We start from the raw sequence: 27,215 nt of genomic DNA, 5'->3' as shown, positions 1-27,215 counted from the left end.
TTCATCTCCACATTTCCATAGTTTTTTTTACTTTTTTCATCGACACAGCCTTATAAATGCCTATTTGTTGCAGGATGAGTTGTATTTTTTAATCTTACCATTTTGGGGTACATAAATGTATTGAACAACTTTTAGTCTTGTTTAATGTGCAGTACAAATGACATAACTTTGTTCTGCAGGTCGTTACAATTAGGGTATGTTCACACGGCAGCGTCCGTAACGGCTGAAATTACGGGGCTGTTTTCAGGAGAAATCAGCTCCGTAATTTCAACCGTAGTGGCATGTTGAGGTGCTTTTTCGCTGCGTCCATTACGGACGTAATTTGAGCTGCTTTTCCATCAAGTCAATGTTAAACGGCTCCAATTACGTCTGAAGAAGTGACAGGCACTTCTTTGATGCGGGCGTCTTTTTTACGCTCCGCCTTTTGACAGCGGCGCGTAACAAAAATGACCGTGTGCACAGAACATCGTAACACCCATTCTAATGAATGGGCAGATGTTTCCCAACGCTATCGAGGTGCATTTTCGGACGTAAATCGAGGCGTAAAACGCCCGAATTACGTCCGTAAATAAGCCGTGTGAACATACCCTTATGGCGATAGCAAACATATAAAGTTATTTTGTGTTTATTCGTTTTGCACAATAAAAACTTTTAAAAACACAGCATTCTGAGAATGAAACTTATTTTTCACCATTGTTGTTTGATTAGTTGTTTTTGCTGTTTTGGGAGGCAAGATTATAGCAATTCTGACATTGTTTTTTACGTTATTCCCTGTGCAGGATAAATAATGTTTTCTTTTTATAGTTCGGGTCGCTACAGATGCCAAGATACCAATCTTGTAGTTTTTACATATTTTTTTTGTACTGTGAGGCATTTTGTAAGGGAAACTAGTTTCTTTTTTCATTTTTCTATAAACTTCATTAAACTTTTTTTTTACGTTTTTATTTAAGTCCTACTGCGGGATTTGAACATCCAATATCCTGATTGCTAATATAATACATTGCAATACTTCTGAATTAAATTTGCTGCCTGAAACTTAGTGCAAGTTTTCTAACTCCAGGAAACCACTAAACATGTAAAACTCATAAAGGTGTCCATCGCTATCCTGACACTATAGGGCCCATATAGCTGCATTTAGGTGAATGGAACAGGCATTATAGCATCGCAGAGCCTTGTTCCGTTGACCTATACGTTGAAACTATACGGATTCCAAGCAACAGCCAGTGCCCGCCCCCACTCATACTAGCCCCTCCAACTCTGTCTTTTCCCTCCTTACAGTGACACGGGTGTCTGTGTATGTTTGAGGAGGCAGAGCTTTGTTTGAGGCAGGAGTCTTGAGTGCCTGCCACCAGTCTGAAGCAAGCCCTGTACAGCAGTGCCAGCCCAGCCAGAAGAAGAAGCTGAAGAGAGTCTGCTGAGGTAGGCAGTGCCTGCTTGTCACCCTGTGCTCCCCTGCTACCCCACAGAGCCTGTGGCTACCTTTCATGCCCTCTTTCCTCACAGAGCCCCACTGTAAGGAAGTGGCTCCGGGCAGGTGGTGTAGTAAGGGTTAATGCAGGTGTTTCGCAACATTGATGGTATGAAGACAGGAGAATTCTTGCAAACTCAACTTTACTAAGCCGGTGTTCACAGTACACCCAACCACAGCAGGAACTACAAAACTTCTCAATATTAGAGGCATAGCTCTTAGACGCGGTTTACTCATTCGGATGACTGCTGGCTGGCTCACATTTTGTCTCAGAAAGAACCAAGGGCACTCTTCCCTGGTTGGTCCGTCAGTCACAGGCCGCAACTGGCTGCACTATACTTGATGCATGCTGTACACATGGGCAGGATCACGTGTACAGTCATAACGTTACAATGCAATAACAGCAGCACAACAAAACATGTCTTAAAATGATATCACCTTCTGAGGGGAAAAACACAGTCAAAGACATATATACAAAAATGATTTAACTGGCCTCAAATAAATACACAGGCCAAAGTGGCCACCCTTTCTATGTAATGGCACCTGGGGGAGGGGACAGCAGCAATAGCACATAAACAGCTTTATTAAAAGGCACAGTGCACCAATGAATAACCAATACTTGCATTTATACAAATTAGGCAGCAAAGTTTTCTTTAAGGGTTAGAAATCCTCCTCCACACCCTTATACCGCCATCTATTGTACCCCCGTCTCCTCCCCTAACAGAGCCCATGCCATTTCCCATAACTAAGCACATGCCACCGTCTGCCTTCTCCACCCCACCCCAACATAGCTCCTGTCACTTTCTGTCTCCGCACAGAACTGATGCCAACCTGTTCCCTTTGCCCTCCCCAATACAAACGCCACTGGACACATACATCAAACGCCACTTACCCACTGGACACACTGACACCAATGATACAGTGAAGGAAATAAGTATTTTATCCCTTGCTGATTTTGTAAGTTTGCCCACTGTCAAAGACATGAACAGTCTAGAATTTTTAGGCTGGGTTAATTTTACCAGTGAGAGATAGATTATATTAAAAAAACAGAAAATCACATAGTCAAAATTATATATATTTATTTGCATTGTGCACAGAGAAATAAGTATTTGATCCCTTAGGCAAACAAGACTTAATACTTGGTGGCAAAACCCTTGTTGGCAAGCACAGCAGTCAGACGTTTTTTTGTAATTGATGATGAGGTTTGCACACATGTTAGATGGAATTTTGGCCCACTCTTCTTTGCAGATCATCTGTAAATCATTAAGATTTCGAGGCTGTCGCTTGGCAACTCGGATCTTCAGCTCCCTCCATAAGTTTTCGATGGGATTAAGGTCTGGAGACTGGCTAGGCCACTCCATGACCTTAATGTGCTTCTTTTTGAGCCACTCCTTTGTTGCCTTGGCTGTATGTTTCGGGTCATTGTCGTGCTGGAAGACCCAGCCACGAGCCATTTTTAATGTCCTGGTGGAGGGAAGGAGGTTGTCACTCAGGATTTGACGGTACATGGCTCCATCCATTCTCCCATTGATGCGGTGAAGTAGTCCTGTGCCCTTAGCAGAGAAACACCCCCAAAACATAATGTTTCCACCTCCATGCTTGACAGTGGGGACGGTGTTCTTTGGGTCATAGGCAGCATTTCTCTTCCTCCAAACACGGCGAGTGGAGTTAATGCCAAAGAGCTCAATTTTAGTCTCATCTGACCACAGCACCTTCTCCAAATCACTCTCAGAATCATCCAGATGTTCATTTGCAAACTTCAGATGGGCCTGTACATGTGCCTTCTTGAGCAGGGGGACCTTGCGGGCACTGCAGGATTTGAATCCATTACGGCATAATGTGTTACCAATGGTTTTCTTGGTGACTGTGGTCCCAGCTGCCTTGAGATCATTAACAAGTTCCCCCCGTGTAGTTTTCGGCTGAGCTCTCACCTTCCTCAGGATAAAGGATACCCCACGAGGTGAGATTTTGCAAGGAGCCCCAGATCGATGTCGATTGACAGTCATTTTGTATGTCTTCCATTTTCTTACTATTGCACCAACAGTTGTCTCCTTCTCACCCAGCGTCTTACTTATGGTAGACCATTCCAGCCTTTTGCAGGTCTATGATCTTGTCCCTGACATCCTTAGAAAGCTCTTTGGTTTTGCCCATGTTGTAGAGGTTAGAGTCAGACTGATTAATTGAGTCTGTGGACAGGAGTCTTTTATACAGGTGACCATTTAAGACAGCTGTCTTTAATGCAGGCACCAAGTTGATTTGGAGCGTGTAACTGGTCTGGAGGAGGCTGAACTCTTAATGGTTGGTAGGGGATCAAATACTTATTTCTCTGTGCAGTAAAAATTTTCTCTATAAATAATTTTGTCTGTCTGCTACACGGAGACTTTGGCCACGCACGAGACAGGTCGACCGGCCAAAGATTGCTATGTAGCCTACATTGAATGTAATAAAAGTCAATGTGGTTGTGTCGCAACGTGCAAGTTGCCACGACATGGCAGTTGCAAGAAATCCAGTCGTGACGCAGTTACTTGCAGGTTGCGACGCAACCACATTGACTTTCATTACTTGTGGTGTAGGCTATGGGACATAGCGATCTTTGGTCCATGTAACTCACACGGAGTATTTTGCAGGCTGTAAAAAAGGAATTTTGAGGTAGATTTTGACCTGCCTGCACTTTTTTGCTGTTTTTTTTGCCTGAGGCCATTGAGGACCGTGGGCGTAAAATGCTTTTTCTGCCTCCCAGTTGCCCGGGGAAAAACAACAATTTCGCCCTTTTCCACGTCAAAATCAGCACCAAAAAACTCTGTGAACTGGGCCTTAGGGTGACATTAGATGTGGCGGATTCACTACAAATTTTACCTTCGACTTTGCGCAGGCATAGTCTGCAGCGGATTACAGTACAAGGCAAGTAGATGTGATTTTACAAAACTCATCTGCATGCTTTTACACGATATGATATGACATTAAACCTTGTGGTCTACTTTCCATAAAATAATAATTTTTGGGGTGTCAAAGGGGTTTTCCAGTCCACAAAAATTGATGGTCAATCCTCAAAATAAGCCATCAATATCAGGGCAACAGCGAGTATACTACATGCTCAGGTTGGTCTTTAGCATATTTGGTTGTTTGTTACCCAGCTTTCCAATGTTCCTGAAAGCCTAATTATACAGCGAGATTGGAAAGTCAATTAGATAATGAAAAAGAATTATCAAGGCATAAAAATGCAGATTTGCCTTTTAGGAACTTTGGAAAGCACTCCTTGTAGAACTATAATGGAGGCCACAATTGGCTGAGTAAACACTGCCACATTGATGCTATACGTTTGTATATATAATATTTTGCTACTATGATTGCGTCTGCTATAAAAATGCCTCCTATTATGCGACTGAATGTCAGTGAGGTAGAGCCAGCTATGTGTAATACTGCTCTAAGACCCTGTTTACATAACGTGGGTTATGTAAGGTGGGTTTGAAGGCAAGACTATTCGGGATAGCGGCACCACCCCATCAACCCTTAATGAGTAATTAGCATATAGGGTGCACCGTTTTAAAAGATTTTACAGATTTTGTTGCATCTAAAAAAAACATGTTTGAAAATATTGTCAGGTCATGTATTACTGCATGGTGGTGGTTCAAGGGGTTAAAACTACCTGACAGGTTCCCCTTTAAATATACAATGAAAACAATTCCATCTGCCCTGCAATTTTGTTATTATACATGTATTCTATATAATTACTGCTCCAGAACCAATCTCATACATATATACAGTACCAGAACCAAGCTCAATACATAAATACAGAACCAGAACTAAGCCCAGTACATAAATACAGCACAAGAACAAAGCTCAGTACATAAATACAGTACCAGAACCAAGCTCAGTACATATATACTGTACTAGCACAAAGCTCAGTACATATATACAGCACTAGAACCGTCAACGTCCTCACGCCGCTTGCGTCATTCCATTCAGCAATTATGCATGTAATTGTATCTGTGTCCTAAAGACGCAGGTACAATTATAGTGCAGGAGGAGGTGGCGGTGGCAGATTTTAGTGGCACCGCTGCCCCCTCAGAGAGGCAGCAGGCTGCCACCTGATGCGAGAAGCTCATCTCGCCTCATGGACGATGAAGGCTAAAACACATACGACTGTAGAGGTATACAGTGGGATACGCCTCCTGTACTTCCCAGACAGAGCGCTACTTGAAGCACTGTGCCTGGGAAAGTTCCTGACATCACTGTCCTTATATGTCAGGAGCTACAATGACAAAATGCTTGGCCCTGTCTTCCATGGTGAGTTAGCTGTTCATATGGGGTTCCTGTTTAGTAAATTGAATGTACCTGGAGTACATATGAACAGTCATGTCAGGAGCTTCCCCAGGGCCGGAATCCCTGGGCTGAGCGCTACCTGATGATCTTCCCGGGGATTCTGGTCCTGGGGAAGCTCCCCGAGGTATATGTTTAACGTATACTTGTGTTGGATGACATACAGTGGCATCCGTCACACATAGGCTCCCATGTTAAAAAAAATGTATACCCCGCAGTATACGTTTTTTTTGCAAGAACCTTCAGCATGAAATAGCATAGTCTACTACGCTATTCCATTCTACAAAAAAAGGGATTACCAGCCTGACAAAGGACAAAACGACTCTTTTTTAGCTCAGTGTCAGGCTAATGGAGCCCTAAAGACACGTTTAGCATGTACATTGGAAACTTTCCTGACATACACGCTAAACGTAGGGCATAAACGCGATGTGAATGAGGCCTTACTGTTAATATTACTGGTAACTAGAAGATTCCTACCAACTTAATGGCCGCGCTATCTGTGTTGCCAAAAGTATACCGCCTAAACCCAGCCCCCTCCACCTAAACGTCCTGGCTCACTTGCACTAGCATTAGAGTGGGGAGAGGGGGAGAAAACATAACAGCCTCCTAAGAGAATAATACACTGGCTTTCTATTTTATTTTTCAAGTTTTTAAATTGTAATATAGGATAAAGCAGCAACAAAAATAAGGTGAATATGTGATATTTAATTTGTAGTTTTTGTTGTTGTTTTCTTTTCTTGGCTTGGATTTTATATTTAGGGTATGTTCACACTTAGTTTTTTGCAGGCTGAAAATTCTGTCTCAAAATTCCATCTGGAATTTTGAGACAGATTTTGATCTGCCTGCACACAGTTTGCCGTGTTTTTTGCAGCGTTTTTCGTGGCACTTTCTCTACCTCCCATTGATGTGGGAGGTCAGAGACGTAAACACCTGAAGATAGGGCATGTCGCCTCCGCCTCCCATTAAAATCAATGGGAAGCGTTTTCTGACGTTTTTTGGCGCTTTCCGACGCGTCTTCCGTGTCAAATAAAGTGTCAAAAAACTCTGTGGGAACAGGGCATTAGTGGTCCTTTAATGTGTTTTCATGGTGACATTGTCATAGCTGCCAACACAATTTGCCGGGACTGTCCCGAATTTACAGAGCCAGTCCCGGCAAATTACTGCCCGGGACATGTCCTGGCAACTGCCACATTCAATTGTAGTTGCGTCCTCAGGACGCAGATACAATTAAATACTATGGCAGAGCAGGAAACTATCCGCTTCCTGCTCTGCCATTCACTCCTCCTGGAGCGGAATCCCAGGCCAGATCGTAGGCAATTCTCTGGCCGGGGATTCCACTCTTAGGTGGAATTCACACAAACGTTTTGTTTTGCGCGCGCAAAAAACACAGTGTTTTTTGCGTGTTGCAGTTCCGTGTGTCATAAGTGTTTGGTGCGGGGCTGCGTCATTTTCGCGCATATGCCATCCTTATGACATGTGGTTTTGAGGTTTAGAAAAAGAAATGACGGAGGTGGTTTTATTTGTCCCTTCATTTCTTGATCTACTGTTGCGCGAATCACGCGCAGCACACGGAAGTGGGTCCGTGTGCTGCGCGTGATTTTCACGCACCCATTGACTTCAATGGGTGCGTGATGCGTAAAAAACGCTCAAGCATAGGACATGATGTGAGTTTCACGCAGCGGACACATGTCACCATTGCCTCACATAGGTCCGTGCAACGCGCGTGATTTTCACACCCGTATCACGGACGTGAACTACGCTCGTGTAAATAAGGCCTTAGAGGGAGCCCCTGACGTCACTGCATATATGGACAGTGAAGTCAGGGGCTCCTCCTGGAGCACCGGAATCCCAGGCAAGAGCATTGACAATGCTCTTGCCGGGGATTCCGCTTCTGGAGGAGCCCCTGGCGTCACTGTCGACATATGGACAGTGATGTCATGGGCTCCTCCAGGAGACCATAATGTCTCTATCTACAGGGGCGGGGCGTGGCAGCATCTACAGGGGAGGTGGTGTGGCATCATCTACAGGGGAGGGGTGGTGTAGCACAATCTACAGGGAGGGGAGTGTGTGGCACCAGCTACAGGTGGGCTGTGTGGCATGAGCTACAGGTTGGCTGTGTGGCATCAGCTACAGGGGGACTGTGTGGCATCAGCTACAGGGGGCTGTGTGGCACCAGCTTCAGGGAGGCTGTGTGGCATCAGCTACAGGGGGGCTGTGTGGCACCAGCCACAGTGGGGCTGTGTGGCACCAGCTAACGAGCTACAGAGGAGGCTGTGTGGCACCAGCTAAAGAGGTGGCTGTGTGGCACCAGCTACAGAACGGGCTGCGTGGTACCAGCTACAAAGGGGGCTGTGTGGCACCAGTTACAGAGGTCACTGTGGCACTATTTACAGAGGGAACTGTGGCACTATCTACAGAGGGCACTGTGGCACTATCTACAGGGGGGCCATGTGGCATTATCTACAGAAAGCAGTGCGTGGCAATATCTACACGGAGCAGTGTGGAGCACCATCTACAAGGGGCACTGAGTGTGGCTCTATCTACACTGGTTTTTAAGCTACCAGTAGTCGCCAGCACATATTACCTAGCCCTAGTGATAAAGGGAGACATTACCTGCTTGTAAACAACCAGATACCCAGAGAGATATACTGGCCACCATAGTAGTTGTGAGCCAAACTAGTGCAGATATTTTTGTTTGTTTATTTGTATGCAGAAATTCTGGAAAGAATGCCAATCCCAACTAGCCACACCCACCAGATAAGCCATGCTTCCATAAGACACATCCATCAAAGATGGAACACCCTAAGTGTCCCTGTGAGCAAAAATTCAAATGTTGGCAACTATGCAATGTTCATTTTTCATGAAAATCTGCCCCCAGCAGTTCCCTGCCTGTTTGTTCAAAATCCCTGCTCTCCCATAGTTCCTCTCTCATCCCTGTTCTCGCTCCCGAGTCCTGCACCAACACTATACAGTACATATTTAATTGTTTGGCTTGAAAGCATTGTGCAGCAGAACTGCAGTCTGCATTTTCCCTGTGAGGGTATGTTCACACAACCTATTTTCATACGTAATGGAGGCGTTTTACGCCTCGAATTACACCTGAAAAGACGGCTCCAATACGTCGGCAAACATCTGCCCATTGCCTGCAATGGGTCTTACGATGTTCTGTGCAGACGAGCTGTGATTTTACGCGTCGCTGTCAAAATAAATGGCTTCTTCAAAAGAAGTGCAGGACATTTCCTGGGACGTTTTTGGAGCCGTTTTCTCATAGACTCTATTGAAAACAGCTCCAAAAACGTCCGAAAAACGCAGCGAAAAACGCGAGTTGCTCATAAAACGTCTGAAAATCAGGAGCTAAAAAACAGCTCCGAAAAGTCTGAAAATCAGGAGCAGTTTTCCCTTGAATACAGTTCCGTATTTTCAGACGTATTTTATTAATCGTGTGAACATACCCTTACAGTTTATCTGCAGGAAAATATCCCCCTAGGTCAGGGCAGTGTTACTGAAGAGGTAGCTTCTACACTGGAGGCTGAAACTCTGGCTAGAATGCGGCTTTATAAGGCTATGTTCACACGCAAATTCAAAAATGTCTGAAAATACGGAACTGTTTTCAAGGGAAAACTGCTCCTTATTTTCAGACTTTTTTATGCCACTCGCGATTTTTGCAGTGTCCCATGCACTTCTTTTTCGCAACCGTTTTTTTACGTGGCCGTTTTTCAAAATGGCCCGTCGGAGCAGAACGCCGTTTTTTCCATTGAAATCAATGGGCAGATGTTTGGAGGCATTCTTCTGATTCTTCGGCCGTTTTTCGGGTGTTTACAGTGTTTACTCTATGCACGATCTAGCCTGAGCTATAGCAGGTTGAAGTGGGAGCTGCATATACTGTACTTGCAGCTTTTAATTGGGCCTGTGTGGAGGAGAAGAGAGGGAACCATCGGGGGACGTGTTGACAACCTGCAGAAAGAGGAGGAGGATCTGTGATCATTGACTTCAGATGATCCCAGGGAAGGGGTGACATGGATGTTCATGATATCACTTCTCCTTGTCAATGAAAGATCCCACTTGCTCTCTGATTGTCACACATGTTTTTTTTACTCCATGACGGAGGAACCTAAAGCTCTGTTCACATCTGTGTCGGAGGCTCCGTCAGATCTGGCAGGGTTTACCGGTGACAGTAGAGCACCATGCTGCGGAACCTATAAAACCTATTAAAGTCCATGGGTTCCGTCGGCAATCGGCGGCTTCCGTTGTGCAACGGAACAGTTGATTCCGTTATTCCCTTGTTCTGCTCTTCTGACGGAGCAGAACAACGGAATGTTTCAACGCAGGCGTGAATCCAGCCTAGGTGGTTTTGCAAAATAATAATTAAAAATGTCCCCAATGCAATGATTTATTGTTGAAAAAAAAAAAACTACACATGATTGGTATTGCCACATCTGTAACAACCCGTACTATAAAATAAATACATTATTTATCCCGCACTGTAAACTCCATAAAAAACAGACAATGGCAGAATAGCTGTTTTCTATGCATCTCGCAAAAATAACGCTCTTAAGTGTTGCCACTTGAGGGGGAAGAAGTTCAGAAGACTCGGAATTACTTTATTTTTATAATGTTGCAAAACCTAAATATTACAAGAGAATTTATGGCATTTAAAAAAAATAAAAAATAATTCAATCAGCCTGAAATGCTGCACCCGTCCATTTTGCATGAAAATATTCTTTACTTGTGAACAAATGTATTCTTCTCACAAATACTATATTGGGTAAAAGCTGCTGCAAAGCTACAACTGTCAGTATGCCCTGAAAATATAGTAAAATACTTTAATTTATGCTAAAATGATAAAACATAGACGGATTGTCTGACATGAACTACTAGAGGCCTCCTTTGGGGCACATGAACGACTACATAATAATGTCATCCCTCCGTTCATTCTTTGCTTCTACTTCAATAGCAGCACGATTTTCTTTGCCTGCATTCTATTCCTCAATTTTTGGGGCAGGCAGCGCATGAGCACTGAGGAATAGCATGCACGCAAAGAAAATGGTGGGGCTATTGAAGTAGAAGGAATGGAGTGGACATTGAGGAGCCTGTGGACCAATAGGATGCCTCAAACCCGAGACTTTTGACGTATACCCGGGTTCGAGGCTTCCTATTGGTCCACAGTCTCCTCAATGCCCGCCCCGTTGAATTCTTTCCTTACTTAATGCCCGCCCTGTTTTCTTCTCATTAATGAAACTACTCTGTGCTCGTGCGCTGCCCCGCATGGAAAAAAAATAGTTTCCCTCGAAAACCCCTTTAACCTGTTAGTGACCGGCCCATCGTGTTTCTACGTCGGTCACTAACGGGCCTTATTCCGATGCCATAGACTTTTACGTCGCGGCATCGGAATAAATAAACAGAGTTGGGAGCTGTCAAATCTCCCTGCTCTCAGCTGCTAGAGGCAGCTGAGGGCTGGGAGTGTCCCTGCTCTGCCGTGTGAGATCGATATTAGTATCGATCTCACACGTTTAACCCCTCAGATGCGGTGCTCAATAGGGAGCACCGCATCTGAGTGGTTTTGGAGAGAGGGAGGGAGCTCCCCCACCGACACCCGGCGATACGATCCCCGAGTGTCTGTGTCTCTAATGGCAGCCGGGGATCTAATAAAGGCCCCCAGGTCTGCCTGGAGTGAATGCCTGCTAGATCATGCCGCAGGCATGACCTAGCAGATGCCTGTCCGTGTTAAACGGACAGGCAGTAATACACTGCAATACAAAAGTATTGCAGTGTATTATAAATGCGATCGCAGAATCGCATATTATAGTCCCCTAATGGGACTAGTAAAAAAGTGAAAAAAAAGTTTAATAAAGTTAATTAAAAAAAAAATTTGAAAAAAAATGAAAAACCCAGCTTTTCCCCTTACAAAATGCTTTACTATTAAAAAAACAAAATAAAGTAAAAAAGTTACACATATTTGGTATCGCCGCGTTCGTAACGACCCCGACTATAAATCTATTACATTATTTAACCTGCACGGTGAACGCCGTAGAAAAATTAATAAAAAACTATGGAAAAATTGCTGTTTTCTGTGAATACTAACTTTAAAAAAATGTGATAAAAAGTGATCAAAAAGTCGCATCTACTCCAAAATGGTACCAATAAAAACTACAAGTCGTCCCGCAAAAAAAAGCCCTCATACAACCGCATCGGCGAAAAAATAAAAACGTTACGGCTCTTCAAATATGGAGACACAAAAACAAATAATTTTGAAAAAAAAGCGTTTTTACTGTGTAAAAGTAGTAAAACATACAAAAACTATACAAATTTGGTATCGTTGCAATCGTAACAACCCGCTGAATAAAGTTATTGTGTTATTTATACCACACGGTAAACGGCGTAGATTTAGGACGCAAAAAAGTGTGGCGAAATTTCAGATTTTTTTCTATTCCCCCCCAAAAAAAAGTTAATAAAAGTTAATCAATAAATAATATGTACCTAAAAATGGTGCTATTAAAAAATACAACTTGTCCCGCAAAAAACAAGACCTTATACAGCTATGTCGACGCAAAAATAAAAAGGTTATAGCTCTTGGAATGCGACGATTGAAAAACGTAAAAAATAGCTTGGTCATTAAGGTCCAAAATAGGCTGGTCATTAAGGGGTTAATGTATGCTCCAATATGTGGTCAGAATATCTAATAAAATACATTTTACACAGATCTGCCATTTATTTAGGGCCCTAAGCAGGGTTGCCAACTTGGCAAATTGGGCTGCTTTCTTTGCAGCCTGGCGGTTTTTCATCTTATCAACCTGCCCAAACCTAGTTCGGCAGGTGGTCTTTGGGCAAGTTGTGAAATATTTACTTGTTATATAGAAGACAAAGAACAAGTACAGCCAGCAGGTGGCAGCATCTCCAACAAAGAGTCTCTGCTCTGCAAGTGATGCTTCCTCTTGCTTAGACAGGATTCACCATAAGACAAGGAGGTGAATTATGCTGGGCGACAGAGGGGCTGTCACTATATTTGGAGCACTGTGATTGTCAGTGTCTGGGGGCATTGTGGATGTCACTGTATTTAGGGCACTGTGACTGTTAGTATATTTGGAGACACTGGCTGTCTCTGTAATCGGGGACACTGTGCCTTTCACTGTATTTGGGGACACTGTGGCTGTTACTGTATTTGGGGACACTGTGGCTGTTACTGTATTTGGGGACACTGGCTGTCTCTGTACTCGGGTGCACTGTAGCTGTCACTGTAATCGGGGCCACCGTGCCTGTCACTGTAGTGGAAGACACTGGCTGTCATTGGATTTGGATACACTGTGGCTACTACTGTATTTGAGGATGTCTTGCAGTCACTTTTTATGCTAAAACCACATCCTATGTATATGTAATAAAATAGATAATGTATTTTTTACTATAATTTGTGAAGTGTATGTTTGTGATGTAAACATTGGACTACTTTAGATTTTAGTTTTGATTTTCAGACCTTGCAACTTTATGATGCTAAGGGCATCACCCCAGTTTTCTGGCATTAAAAAGCCAAAAATTATGGCGCACGCCCTATTGCGGAATAATTTGCGATTTATTTGTTGTTTTGAAATGCTATTGCCACTTTAAAAAAAATGGGAGTGGCTTGGCAGGAGGGACAGCGCCACCCACGGTCCAAAAGATTTACTACAATTTACGTCACAAACTGGATTTTACTCTGTGGGACATGGCCAGCCAAAGATGCAACAAATTTATTAAAGGGGTTGTCCAGTTTTTATTTGTTTAATTTCTTTATAGAATAGGAAATCATACAGTTTTCTACTATACATGTATTAGAAATTCTGCTCACATATCTTTCTCATATCAGTGCAGTTGCCACTGTAAAAATAAGTAAATAATAATAATAGTATAGTCCATAGTAATGCATCCATGGGCTAACTGAATTGACTAAATACGGGGAGAGTCATGTGATACATTCACGCACGCGCGCACACTCCATGTGACCCCTGGCATTCAGGTAACACTGTCCAGGTATCTAACCCGTGAATAGCATTTTACTAAGGAACAGAAGTTAGGCCTCATGCACACGACCATCATTTTTATCCGCAATTACGGATCCATAATTGCAGGTAAAAATACTGACTCATTGACCCCTTAATGACTGGGCCTGAAAAGACCTTAAAGAGGCTCTGTCACCAGATTATCAAATCCCTATCTCCTATTGCATGTGATCGGCGCTGCAATGTAGATAACAGTAACGTTTATTTATTTTTTTAAACGATCATTTTTGGCCAAGTTATGAGCAATTTTATATTTATACAAATGAGCCTTTCTAATGGACAACTGGGCGTGTATTGTGTTTGTAACATCTGGGCGTGTTTACTTGTGTTTGATGCTGACATACACTTCTATTCACAACGCCCAGCTAGTAAAACAAGTAAACACGCCCAGATGTTACAAACACAATACACGCCCAGTTGGTAATACGAGAAAACACGCCCAGATGTCCATTAGAAAGGCTCATTTGTATAAATATAAAATTGCTCATAACTTGGCCAAAAATGATCGTTTAAAAAAAAAATATACGTTACTGTTATCTACATTGCAGCGCCGATCACATGCAATAGGAGATAGGGATTTGATAATCTGGTGACAGAGCCTCTTTAATGACCAGCTCAATTTTTCTGTTTTTGCCTCTGCGTTTCAGCAGCCATAACTTTTTTATTTTTTCATTGACGTGGCTGTATGAGGCCTTGTTTTATGCGAGAGAAATAGTATTTTTTTTCCCCACAGTATTTTACGGCGTGAATATAGGAAAAAGTGATTCTCGGAATAGTTTTTTTTGTTTATTTTTTATCCCGTTCACGTTTCACGCTAAATAACCCATTAGATTAATTCTTCAGGTTATTACGGTCGTGTAGATACCTAATATGTGTAGGTTTTTTGTTTTTATTTAGTGTAGGGGCAATAAAATATATTTTATGCAAAATAAAGACTCTTTTTGGGACCTTTTTTATTTATTTATTTGTTTTGTTACTTTTTTTTTTTAATCCCATCAAGGGATAACTTTATTTGTAACTTTTATTTTTTTTTTACTTGTAATGTATTAGCATACTCCTGTACGCTAATACATTACACCGTGTCACTATGACACAGGCTGCTGATCGGGAAGCACAGTGGCAGCATAGTGTGCCCGAACAGCAGGCAAATGGAACAGACAGCCCTGGGGTCCTTTGTAGGTCCGCAGGGCTGACTGCAGAGGGATTCCCCGGTGTTTGATCGCATCACCGGAATCCCGGTGATGCAATCAAAGAGGGGAATTCCCTTTCATCATGCCGCGGTCACGGGCCATGGCGATCAAAGTGTTAAACAGCTGGGGTCTGAATGTTTGCCAACCCCAGCTGTGTTCAAGAGGCTTCTCTAGGATCAGGAGCTGTTAGTTACAGCTCCTGCTTAGAGGACGAGCGCTCACAGGAGAACTCATCAGCCTCCTCTACAGCGACGCCAAAAGACGTCACTGTAGACTAAGCACCTGCACCGCCTGACGTCAAAAGACAGTGGGCGGTCGGGAAGGTGTTAATGTCTATGGCCCGCGGACACCTTCCCGTATATTTACAGGAAGGTGTAAGGGCCGTAGAAATGAACTGCAAAATATAGGACATGACCTATTTTTTTAATTTACGGGCCGTGCTCCTATACTTTATAAAGGGAGCACGACCCGCAAACGTGGGTGACAGTCCGTGGCCATCCGTGCCCGTAACTACGGACCGTGCACATGGCTACGGCCGTGTGCATGAGACTTTATAAGTATTCCCTCCTCCAGCAGCCTCTCATCATGTCTGTCAGTGTCTGTGTAGAAGCAGCTCTTACATAATACTATCTGTCTCCTCTATGTGTTTTTTTTTATTTTTTAAAACAGTTAACTTTATTAACAACACGATAACATTACCTAGAGACAGGCAGACATTTTAAATATCACCTAGAGACAGGCGGCCATTTTAGTAAATACATGAACAGTGATGTGGTTGGTCATCATTATTCTACCATTAGTCCTATTCACTTAGCCCATGGATGTGTCCTCTATGTGGTCCCAATACATGTATGTCATGTTAATGCTAGGTGTCACATGATGTATGTGTGTGTATGTAGAGGGGATGGTCACATGACTGGCACCATGTTTAGTCATATTCAGTTAGCCCGTGGATACATTACATAGGATCTGTGGCTCTACCATTCTACTGTGAGACTGCAAGGACATTCACCAACTTAAAACCAACTTGCCATGGACCTATTACACCATTATTTTACCTTAAATCAAACCAAAGACACCTTGTGTGGTAAAGTGGAAGTGGCCACAGCTTTATTATGTAAATATTTCTCTATTTAACCCCTTCCCGACATTTGCCGTATGGATACGTCATGGACAGCTAGTGCTTCCCGCATTTTGCCGTATCCTGAGTCGGTGCGGTGTATTACAGCTGACATCCGGCTGTATTGGCGGGGACCGAAATTAGCTTCGATCCCCGCTATTAACCCCTTAAATGCAGCGGTCAAAAACGATCGCTGCATGTAAGTTGTTTGCAGCTCATCGGAGCCCCAGCAATGAAATTGCAGGGGTTCCGGTGGCGGTCTGCCTAGCACGGAAAACTTCCATTATTATTGAAATAAAAAAGAAACCATACATATTTGGTATCGCCGCGTCCGTAACGGCCAAAACTATAAAAATATTATTTTATTTATTCCACGCAGTGAACGGTGTAAAAAAATAAATGTAAGAAACCATACCAGAATATCTTTTTCGGTCACTTTGCCCTACAAATATTGGAATAAAAAGTGATCAAAAAGTAGCATGTATCCAAAAATGGTACCTATATAAACTATAGCTCGTCTCGCAGAAAACAAGCCCTCATACAGCTCCGTCAACGAAAAAATGAAAATGTTATGACATTTTCTGCCATTTTACTGCCGCTCTAAGATCCCCCGCAAAGGGGCCTACTAAGTCTGTGTCGCCCAATGGCCCACATAAACCTGGAGCATGGCCTGTATATATATATATATATATATATATATATATATATATCTAGAACGACTAGTCACTCAGCTCTCATAGAACAGCAACACTGTGGAGCTGCAATGGTGACCACAAGCCATATTGCCCTGATACTATGTGATGGATATACACAACGTACCAGAGCAGTATTGTGTGTATTTTATATGACCAATATGTCATCCATCACAGCAGCCCCACAGAGTTTGTTACCCATCTTTCCCAGGCGGTAGAATGCCAGATCTGCCTAGTCCTGCATTGATAAATCTCCAACTCCTATATCGTAGCATTACTAGTCAGATTTGCTAATCAGGAGCCAAGAATCCCTGTGAAGCTGCGATTAACACACCTGCCTTTTATGCAGTGATACATTTTACATACTGTACCTTAGCTAGCCAGATTTGTCTTTCAGGATCCCAGGAAAGCTGGGTAACAAACCATGTGAAGCTGTAATAGAGACTGTAGAATACTAAATCCCCATAAATAAATGCCCCTCCTCTCTACCAAATTGCGCCATAGATAAGGCAAAGCCTTTCAGGGTACTGGGAAAGCTGGGTAACAAACCATGTGAATCTGTAATAGAGACTGCTAAACATTAAACCGAACGAAATAAATCCCGCTCTTATCTCTCAAATTGTGTCATATTTAGACAGATTTGCCCTTGAGGGTTCCAGAAAAGCTGGGTAACAAACCATATGGAACTGTAATAGAGATCTGATGAATACTTAATCCCCCTAAATAAATGCCCCTCATCGCTACCAAATTGCACTATATCTAGGCAGATTTGTCTTTCAGGAACCTGGGTAACCTGTATTCCGTAGGGGGACTTAGCGGACAATTTCCCTGCAGATTTTGATGTGAATTCTTGGAAAATCCACATATGTTACATACAGATTTAGTTGCGGATTTAGCAGCAGATTTGATGTAGGTTTCAGCCTATGCATTGCAAAGGCTGAAATCCGCAGTGAAAATCCGCTGCTTCTCCGCAACAGAATGAACACGCTGCAGATTTGAAAATATGCAGAATGCTCCGCTGTTATTGCGGTCGTCTTCTGCTACATGTGGATGGGGTTTTGAAAACCCCATCCACTTTTGATGTACTGTAAACTGCTGCGGATTTGCGATGCAGAACCCACGCCGCAAATTGGCAGCAAAACTGCCACATCTGGACACACCCTTAGGGCATGAACAGACGTGGCGGAATTGCTCTGGAATTCCGCTGCGGACTTATTTTCCATTGCTTTCCACTGCTTTTTAGTTAGGTTCGTGCACACGTTGCGGAAAACTCCGCTGTGGACCATAGGCTGCAGTGCGGAATTTGGTGTCCGCAGCATACACTGGTTGTTGCGGACGTGGAGCGGACTTGTTGCGGACTCATTGCGGAATTTCTCCATTGGCTTCAATGGAGAGTCAAAATTCCACAATTAAGTCCGCAGATGTTACGTGTGTTGCGTAGCGTATTTGCTTTACGAACATGACATTTCTTCATTCTGAACGCCCGTAATCACGGCCCGTTATTAGGGCACGGGCTGGCCCATAGAAGTCTATGGGGCTCCCGTAATTACGGGTGACTACGTGTGTGCCGTCAGGAGATAGTCACTGTCCAGGGTGCTGAAAGAGTTAAGCGATCGGCAGTAACTGTTTCAGCACCCTGGACAGTGACTACCGATATAGATCGACGTGTAAAAAAAAAGAAGTTCATACTTACCGAGAACTCCCTGCTTCTTCCTCCAGTCCGGCCTCCCGGGATGACGTTTCAGTCCAAGTGACGGCTGCAGCCAATCACAGGCTGCAGCGGTCACATGGACTGCCGCGTCATCCAGGGAGGTCGGGCTGGATGTTGAAAGAGGGACGCGTCACCAAGACAACGGCCGGGTAAGTAGGAATTTATTTTACTAGGGAAGGACTGTCTCTTCTCTCTATCCTGCACTGATAGAGAGAAGGGAAGTACTTTCACCTCAATACGCAACGGCTAATCCGCATCAATTTAATGCCCATTTTAGGCAAAGACGCAACAGAATCTGCAACGCAGATTATGTGCGGCATTGATGCGGACAGTGGCGGAAGAAATACGCCACGTCTGGTCATGCCCTTAGACTGGGTTTCCACAGTGCAGATTTGCTGCAGATTTTGTCAGCATTTTGTAAGCCAAAGCCAGAATTGGATCAAGGAGAGCGGACCTATAAGGCCTTCCCTTATATTCTCAATTCTTATATTTCTTCTATTTAGGTAACGTTCCTAGTTTTGGGTTAAAAAATACTTGCAAAATCTGCACAGTGAGTACCCAGCTTTAGGCCTCTTGCACCGCAGAAAGAACGGGCAAACTTTATTATGGCCGTGTTCTGTGGTCCGGGCTCATTGAAAATAATGGCCGCGGCCATGTGCATGGCCCGCGGTTTGCGGGCGGCTCGCGGCTGACAGTCTGCTGCCGGCCAACACGAAAATCACAGCCGTGCACATGGCTACGGTCGTGTGCATGAGGCTTTAGGCTACACAGCATATCCAACCTTGAACCTGCAGGGAATTCCGCCTGCAAAAGTGCACATGGTGCAGATTTTCGGTCGGAATCTCCGCTGCAGAAACACTGCTTGAAAAAAAATAAAAAAAGCTGATAGTTACCCCTGGCTGTTGTCATAGCAACGCCTTCTTCCGTTTCAGTGCAGCCTGGCCTCCTGGAATGATGCTGCAGCCCAATTGACCACCACAGCCTGTGATTGGCTGCAGCAGTCACATGGGTTGAAACGTCATCCCAGGAGGCCAGGTGTCACTCAGAACAGAGAAACGCGTCACTATGACAACGGCCGGAGGTAAGCATTAGCGTTTTTGTGAATTTTGAAGCGGAATCGCAGCGTTTCCACCACAAAAGTCGCAACATTTGCTATTTGTTCTAGGTTTCACTTCTGCAGCAAAAAAATTCATAAATTGACTTGCGGTGCAGAGTTTAAATCTGCAGCTTGTCAATTTATGCTGCGGATTTGTTGCTATTTTGTTGCGGGTTTTACCCATTGAATTGAATCAATGTGGAAAACCCGCAACAAAATAGCAACGGATTTGCAGCATAAATTAACATGCTGCGGATTTAAAATCCGCATCGCAGGTCAATTTATGAACGTTTTTGCTGCAGATTTTTACTGTAGCGTCTGCATGAGATTTGTTCAAATCTCATTCACTGTGCTGCTACTGTAAATGCTGCGTAATTTCCTTAGGCCTAGTTCACACTAAGATTGTTTGGCCCTGTTTTTGGCACGGAAACCACGCTGGAAACTACGCCAAAAAACTGAAGAAATCGCCTACCATTGATTTCAATGGGAGGTAGAGGAGTTTTTTCCTGCGAGATGAAAAAAAACACTTGCAGGAAAAAGAAGCGTCATGCTCTTTCTTCAGGCGTTTCCATCTCTGACCTCCCATTGACATCACAGCCGTCGTTTTTCCCATTGACATTTATGGGCATATGTTCGGAGGCGTTCAGGCCATGTATTTTCAGCCGTTTTTCAAGGCGTTTACAGCCCGAAAAAGAGCTGAAAATAGGGTGAACATACCCTTAGTGTCACTTTTAACATGAGATGAGGAAGTGAGGATTGTTCCTGGGAATACTCCTGAAGGGCAGCATATTATAGGTAGACATCCGCTCAGCTATTATGTTAATACAGCACAAAAAATATTATAAAAAGAATACACATGTAAAGCTCTAAAGTGCTAATCAAAAGTGCAAGTTTTCTAGCGGGGACGTGATGCACAAAAAAGTTACACCTTGTCCTGCAAAAATAAAACAAGGCCTCAAATAGAAACGTAGACATTAAAATAAAAAAACGTTTATGGCTAGAAGGCAAAAAAATAAAAATGGCCAAGCATGCTGCAACCTTAATAAGTTCACAATTGTTCCAGTGATTCTGAATTCTATTGCCAACGTGTAAAATGGTATACGATGTGTTGTTTTTTTCTACTAACAGAGCTTTAAAATGTACATTTGTTTATAAAGCATAATGATCTGCTTTCAGTGCTCTATAAATAATGAATTCTTCATGGATATTCATCTATAGCACTCACAGGCTTCTCCCTACAGATGACATCATAGTCTTCTCCCTTCAGTTGATGACATCACAGCTGATGGAATACTAAGGCATTGTGATGTGTCTTTTTTACAGACAAGCACCTGATGCAGCAGCACATATGTGTAGAGCAGTCTTCGTCCCATCAGATCTGTTCAGTTCTCAGACAAGACCACCATTTTCTTCATGCTACAAGATCTTCACATCATAATCACAGGCTCTGCAGGAAAGTTCACCGCAGGGAAGCAGGTAAAGACCATTCCAGTTTTGTATGCCAGGGCAGGGAGTCACATTCAGACTTTCTCTAGGCCATTTTTACATGTTTCTTACATGTTTCAAGAGTTGCAGCAGTTTTCAAAACCATGTCCCCCTTTTCATATCTAATTATTGTATGGCCAATCAAGCTGCAGGACGTTCTTCCTCCTGAGCACTGCAGCAGCTTTCAATATACAATAAGCTAATGTTGATTTCTTTCCATGAATGCTGCTATATGTCAGAAACCTCCAGCATTTCCTGGAGGTCATAAGAACTTACTTAACAGCCTGGTGCACCCCTGATTGTAGTTATATAGCTACATGCATGACAAAAAGAAAAATTTAGACTATGGAAGAATACCAAATACAGCATTTTATGGGTAGAGATGCCCTCTAAGGCTGTGTTCACATCAGCGTTGTCTTTCCTTTGAGGGTTTCCGTCGGGGAAACCCCTCAACGGAAAGGCAAACGGAAACCTTAGCTTCCGTTTGCATCACCATTGATCTCAAGTGACGGAAACGTTGCTAATGGTTTCCGAATGTCACCGTTGTTTCAGGGTTCCATCGTTGTTTTGACAGAATCAATAGCGCAGTCGACTTCTGAGGGCCTGATACTGAAAGCCAAAGATTTGTCAGAGGCAGTCATAAAAACCCTACAAAAAAGTAGTAAAAATGTCACTAACGCCATCTATGGGAACGTCTGGAAGAAATTCTTATCCTGGTGTGGCGACTCCTTTCCCGATGTTCATCATCCTAATATTGCACAGATATTGGACTTTCTGCAATCAGGCCTGGAAAAAGGACTAAAACCTAGCACCTTAAAAGTTCAAGTATCCGCTATGAGTCAATTTTTTTTAATCAAGATCTGGCCTCCCATAGATGGATAAAAAGATTCTTTGTGGCAGCATCTAGATTATCTCCCAGACCTTGTGTAGTTCTTCCTCCTTGGGATTTAAACGTAGTATTGAGAGGTTTGATGTTATATCCCTTTGAATGTATATCTTCCTGTAAGATAAATCATCTCTCTTAGAAGGCAGCTCTTTTGATAGCTATACCCACAGCTAGAAGGGTAGGAGAAATTCAAGTCCTCACTATTGGGGATCCCTTTCTCAGAATCCTAAATGATAAGCTTATTTTCCATCCAGATCCCACCTTCTTTCCCAAGGTAATGTCAAACTTCCACATGTCCCAATATATAGTTGTGCCTTAATTTTGTCAAAATCCAACAAACAAAAAGGAAGAAGAGTTTCACACCCTAGATGTCCGCAGGATAATCCTACAATACATTGAGTCCACAAACTTGTGGGGGAAAGATCTTAATCTTTTCATTCAATTCAATGATCCTATAAGGGAAAGAAGGTGGCAAAAAATACATTGGCAAAATGCATTAAAATGGCGATCTGTGTATTTTATGAAAACCTCCACATGTCTCCCTCAGATCATCTGAAGGCCCACTCTACAGGCTTTATGTCAGTATTCTGGGCAGAAAGAGCGGATGCATCCATTGAACAGATCTGCAAAGCAGCAACCTGCTCATCCGTTCACACTTTTACAAAACATTACAGATTAAATCTGTTTTCAGCAAGGATCTTTCCGTTGGAATGAAAGTTCTCCAAGCTGTAGTCCCCCCCCCCCCCCCACAACCAATTATTTAATATGGGAATTCTCCTGTGGTGCTGTCATGGAGGGTGCCTTGAGAAAATAGAATTAGATTTACCGTTAATTTGGTTTCTAGTAAACCCTCCATGACAGCACCCTTATATTGCCCCCCCTTTTATTTATGTTAATTAAACATTATTTACACGTATTTTTCAACAAGTAATAGATATATACAAAGCCCAGCAGCACTGGCTGTGTGTGGGTGCAAGCTCTGAGGAACAGACCAAAATTCCAAATACACAGAAATCGAAAAAATGAGCAGCAACTCCAAGGATTCAGGTGAAAAAAATCGGTACTTTATTGCCTGTGCAACGTTTCAGCTCCGTCCACTAGAGCCTTTCTCAAGCTTGATAAAGGCTCTAGTGGACAGAGCTGAAACGTTCCACGGGCAATAAAGTACCCATTTTTCAACTGAATCCTTGGAGTTGCTGCTCATTTTTTCGATTTCCATGACAAGTAATAGATATGTAAAGTTACCAGAAATGGTTAGTGGACATACACTGAGGAGAAACGGTGGGGTGGGACTATTTAACCTCTTGTGTTTTTTCCTGTCGATATTAGAGGCGGAGTCTTACCTCCTGTGGTGCTGTCATGGAGGTTTTACAAAAAAAACAAATTACCGGTAAGTCTAATTCTATTTTCTCCCACTGCTGGCCACTTCCACACACACCACTGTCCATTAAAATATGCTATGTACCCATATGAACGCATCTGTGAACAGTCTTAGCTTCTGATTCGATGCCGGCTACTTCAACCTTACTGCCACTCCAATAAAGTCCTCAAAAAATCTACCCCACACCTCAAAATCCTCTTTTGGGTACTTTGTTAACTAATTTTGTGAAAATATTTTTTACTCACACTGAACTACGCTCAATACTCTTACAGAAAATCCTCCCTGTTGGTGTGACTGTGCATGCAAAGTTCAATTACCCTATCAGTGATTGCAACTCCTTCAACCTGACTCGCTCCTTGCCCTTCATGATTTGAAACGCTTGCTTCAGCACCTACACCTTATAATACCTTATCCACTGGCAATCTACACACTCCCTCCACCAAGTCAGTGCCAACTGCGGGTAGAAAAATGGAGTCTGGCCCAGAGGAAGAAGGGATCTGCTGTATGACGGATTTATTACAATTTACGCTGAGTGTAAATTATAGCGGAAATCTATGCTAGCTCATAGCTGGTGCAGATTTTGGAGCACTGACAGCCCATGTTGTGCTAAATATATTCATAGCCGTGGGCTTCTTGGGGTCTGTTCACATCAAAGTTTTTATTTTCGTAGGAAGGTATACTTCGGGTGGAGTCCTGACATATACCTTCAACAGAAGTGAATGACGTATCCCACTGTATAGGCATACAATAGGATACGTCACCTGAACTCCACGGACACAGCGATACTTTAAGTACTAAGCTCAGGAAAGCCGGCAACGCTCTGGACAGGGATTCTGCTTTTGGAGGGAGCCCCTGACATCACTGTCCATATATGGACAGTGACGTTAAAGGCTTTGACATGCTGGAATCCCTGGCCAGAGCGTCGGCAATGCTGTGGTCGCGGATTCTGCTTCTAGAGGGAGCCTCTGATGTCACTTTTCATATATAGACAGTGATGTCCGGGGCTTTCAATTACGGAGTCACCAGCCAGAGCATCGAAAAGCGCTCTGGCCGGGTACTCCAGTCTTGGAAAAGCTCTTGACATCACTGTCCATATATGGACAGTGATGTTAGGAGCTTAAAAACTCAGAATCCAAAGCCAGAGCTATGCTCTGGCTGGGGATTTTGCTCCTGGAGGAGCCTCTGACAACACTGTTCAAAAATGGACAGTTAGGTCAGGAGCTTTAAGATGCCTTAATCCTAAACCAAAACATCGGCATTGCTCTAGCTGGATTTCTCTCCTGGAGGGAGTTTCTAACGTCACCGTCCAAATATGGACAGTGACGTTAGAGGCTTTGAGATGTTGGAATCCACGACCAGAGTGTTGGCAATGCTCTGGCCAGGGATTCTGCTCCTGGATGAACACTTGACGTTACTGTCCGTACATGGACACTGATGTTTGGGGCTTTGTCATGCGAGAATTTCAGGCCAGAGCGTCGGTTCATCTCCTTGAAGGATCCCTTGATGTCAATGTCCAGATATGGATAGTGACGTTACGGGCTTTGAGATGCTGGACTACCCGGCCAAAGCGTCTGCAACGCTCTAGCCGGGGATTCTGCTGCTGTAGGATCCCCTGACATTACTGTCCATGTATCGACAGTGACATGAGGGGCTTTGTAATGCAGTGTCCAGGACCAGAGCATTGGCAAAGCTGTGCCTGGGGACTCGACTTCTAGAGGGAGCCCTTGACGTCACTGTCCATATAAGGATGGTAATGTCAGGGGCCCCACTAGTGCTGGATTCCCTGGCAAGAGTGCTACCGATGCTCTAGGCCGGGGTCTGAATAGTTGAAAGCTTATTTCAGCGGGCTTCTATTTAATATTGGCGTATAAAGACGCCAGTCTAACTAAATTCCACTCATTGGTTTCATGCAACAGCGGGAGGTGGGGTCCTGCTGCTCGACAGATTAACTATAAATTACATCAGGCATTGGCGTAAATTATAGCGGAAATCTATGCCGGATCATATCTGGCGTAGCTTTCAGTTTGTGGAGCCTTGACAGCCCAAGTTGCGTCAAATTTATTAAGAGCCAAGCTGATATGTAACCATGCTTCTTACGTATGTTTTAATATTGTGTGATTGAACGTCATATGCTAGACTTGATAAAAAGTTACTATTAAAATACAAACCAGACAGCTCCCTACCAAGTTAGAGTTTGAGAAGCTGAATACTATACTCTCCTGCTACTTTGCTTAAATGGTAAGCAAATAGATTATTTTCTTTCTCTACCTAAAATGTCAGAAAAAAACACCTATATTGGAGATGGAAAGGACGGTTAGAGGGGAAAAGGAGGAGGCCGGTGTTTTTAAATTGCATTTTTTTCCTAGGTGTTTTTTATTCTATTTGCTGATAGTTTTGGCAAAGTAGCTCAAAAGTAGATGTGTTTATAATACGTGATTTTGTAAAGCAATGTAATGGGTCAAAATAAAGACATTATGGGAGACTTATTAAGCATCTTGCGGTAGTTACCTGACAGAAGAAAAGATGCAAATTATGTTGCATGCCTGTTTTGAGTAAAAATTATTTTTTAGGGAAAATTATGCTGCTTTCGCTTCTTTCCAAACAGGAAGTGGGTCCCAGCGGTAGGGGGTTCTGATGCACAACAGATTCAATATAAACACAACAGAAACTGGTTTCAATTCTAGCGGAAATATATGCAAGCTTGTATCTGGCATATCTTTGAGTTTGTGGAGCCCTGACAGCTGATGTTGCTGCAAATTTATTAAGAGCCGTGCGCTTCTTAATAATTGTATCGCAACTTACTTCTGCAGACTTCTGTTTAACAATGACATATGAAATGACAGTCTTAATAAATTCCCCCATTGTATTCATGTGACCAGCTTTAGGACTTAAAAGTCAAGTATCACAACAAGTGACATTGTTAGTTGTTAAGATAGGGTAAATGAATTAACCCTTTCAGGACCAAGGGTCATTGATGCCTCAATGACCAAGCCCCATTTTTTCAAATCTGACATGTGTCACTTTATGTGGTAATAAATCTGGAATGCTTTTGCCTATCCATTGACAACCCAAGTTGCGCCAAATTTATTCAGAACTTTGGGCTTCTTGGAGTATGTTCACATTACATTTTTTCTTTTCATCAGAGGTATACGTCGGGCGAAGTCTCTACGTATACCTCCAATGGAAGGCACTGACATATCTCACTGTATAGGCATGCAGTGGGATATGTCACCCGAACTACCCGGACACAGCGCTAATGTAAGCACTAGGCTCAAGAAAGCCCTTGACGTTAGCAACGCTCTGGCTGGGGATTCTGCTCCTAGGGTAGCCCCTGACAACACTGTCCATAAATGTACAGTGACGTCAGGAGCTTTAAGATGCCAAAATCCTAGGCCAGAACACCGGCATTGCTCTGGCTGGGGATTCCGCTCCTGGAGGGAGCCCCTGACGTCACTGTCCATATATGGATAGTGGCGTTAAAGACTTTAAGATGCTCTAATCCCCGGCCAGAGCCTCGGCAATGCTGTGACCGGGAAATCTGCTTCTAGAGGGAGGCTCTAATGTCACTTTCCAAATATGGACAGTGATGTCAGGGGTTTTCAACTATGGAGTCCCCAGCCAGAGCATCGAAAGTGCTATGGCCGGGGACTCCTGTCTTGGGAAAACCCTCTACGTCACTGTCCATATATGGACACTGTTGTTAAGAGCTTAAAAATTCAGAATCCACAGGCAGAGCTTTGGCAGCGCTCTGGCTGGGAATTCCGCTCATTGAGGAGCCCCTGACAACACTATTCACAAATGGACTGTGAGTTCAGGAGCTTTAAGATGCCTAAATC

General features: G+C 43.4%; 1 long non-coding RNA gene across 2 annotated transcripts; it reads left to right on the top strand.

Moving 5' to 3' along the window:
- Window positions 1–1,289: 1,289 nt before the first annotated feature.
- On the top strand, window positions 1,290–23,522 carry LOC142730500 (uncharacterized). Of its 2 annotated transcripts, none has more exons than XR_012878922.1 (3): window positions 1,290–1,419; window positions 20,951–21,103; window positions 23,328–23,522. It is a non-coding gene; the product is annotated as an uncharacterized LOC142730500 (long non-coding RNA). The 2 variants fall into 2 exon arrangements; XR_012878921.1 differs by lacking the exon at window positions 1,290–1,419 and adding an exon at window positions 12,622–12,753.
- Window positions 23,523–27,215: the final 3,693 nt, after the last annotated feature.

Source organism: Rhinoderma darwinii, unplaced genomic scaffold, assembly GCF_050947455.1.
Source record: "Rhinoderma darwinii isolate aRhiDar2 unplaced genomic scaffold, aRhiDar2.hap1 Scaffold_744, whole genome shotgun sequence".
NCBI lineage: Eukaryota > Metazoa > Chordata > Amphibia > Anura > Rhinodermatidae > Rhinoderma > Rhinoderma darwinii.
Note: the sequence above shows the minus strand (reverse complement) of the source record. Positions and strands in the feature narration are given on the sequence as shown.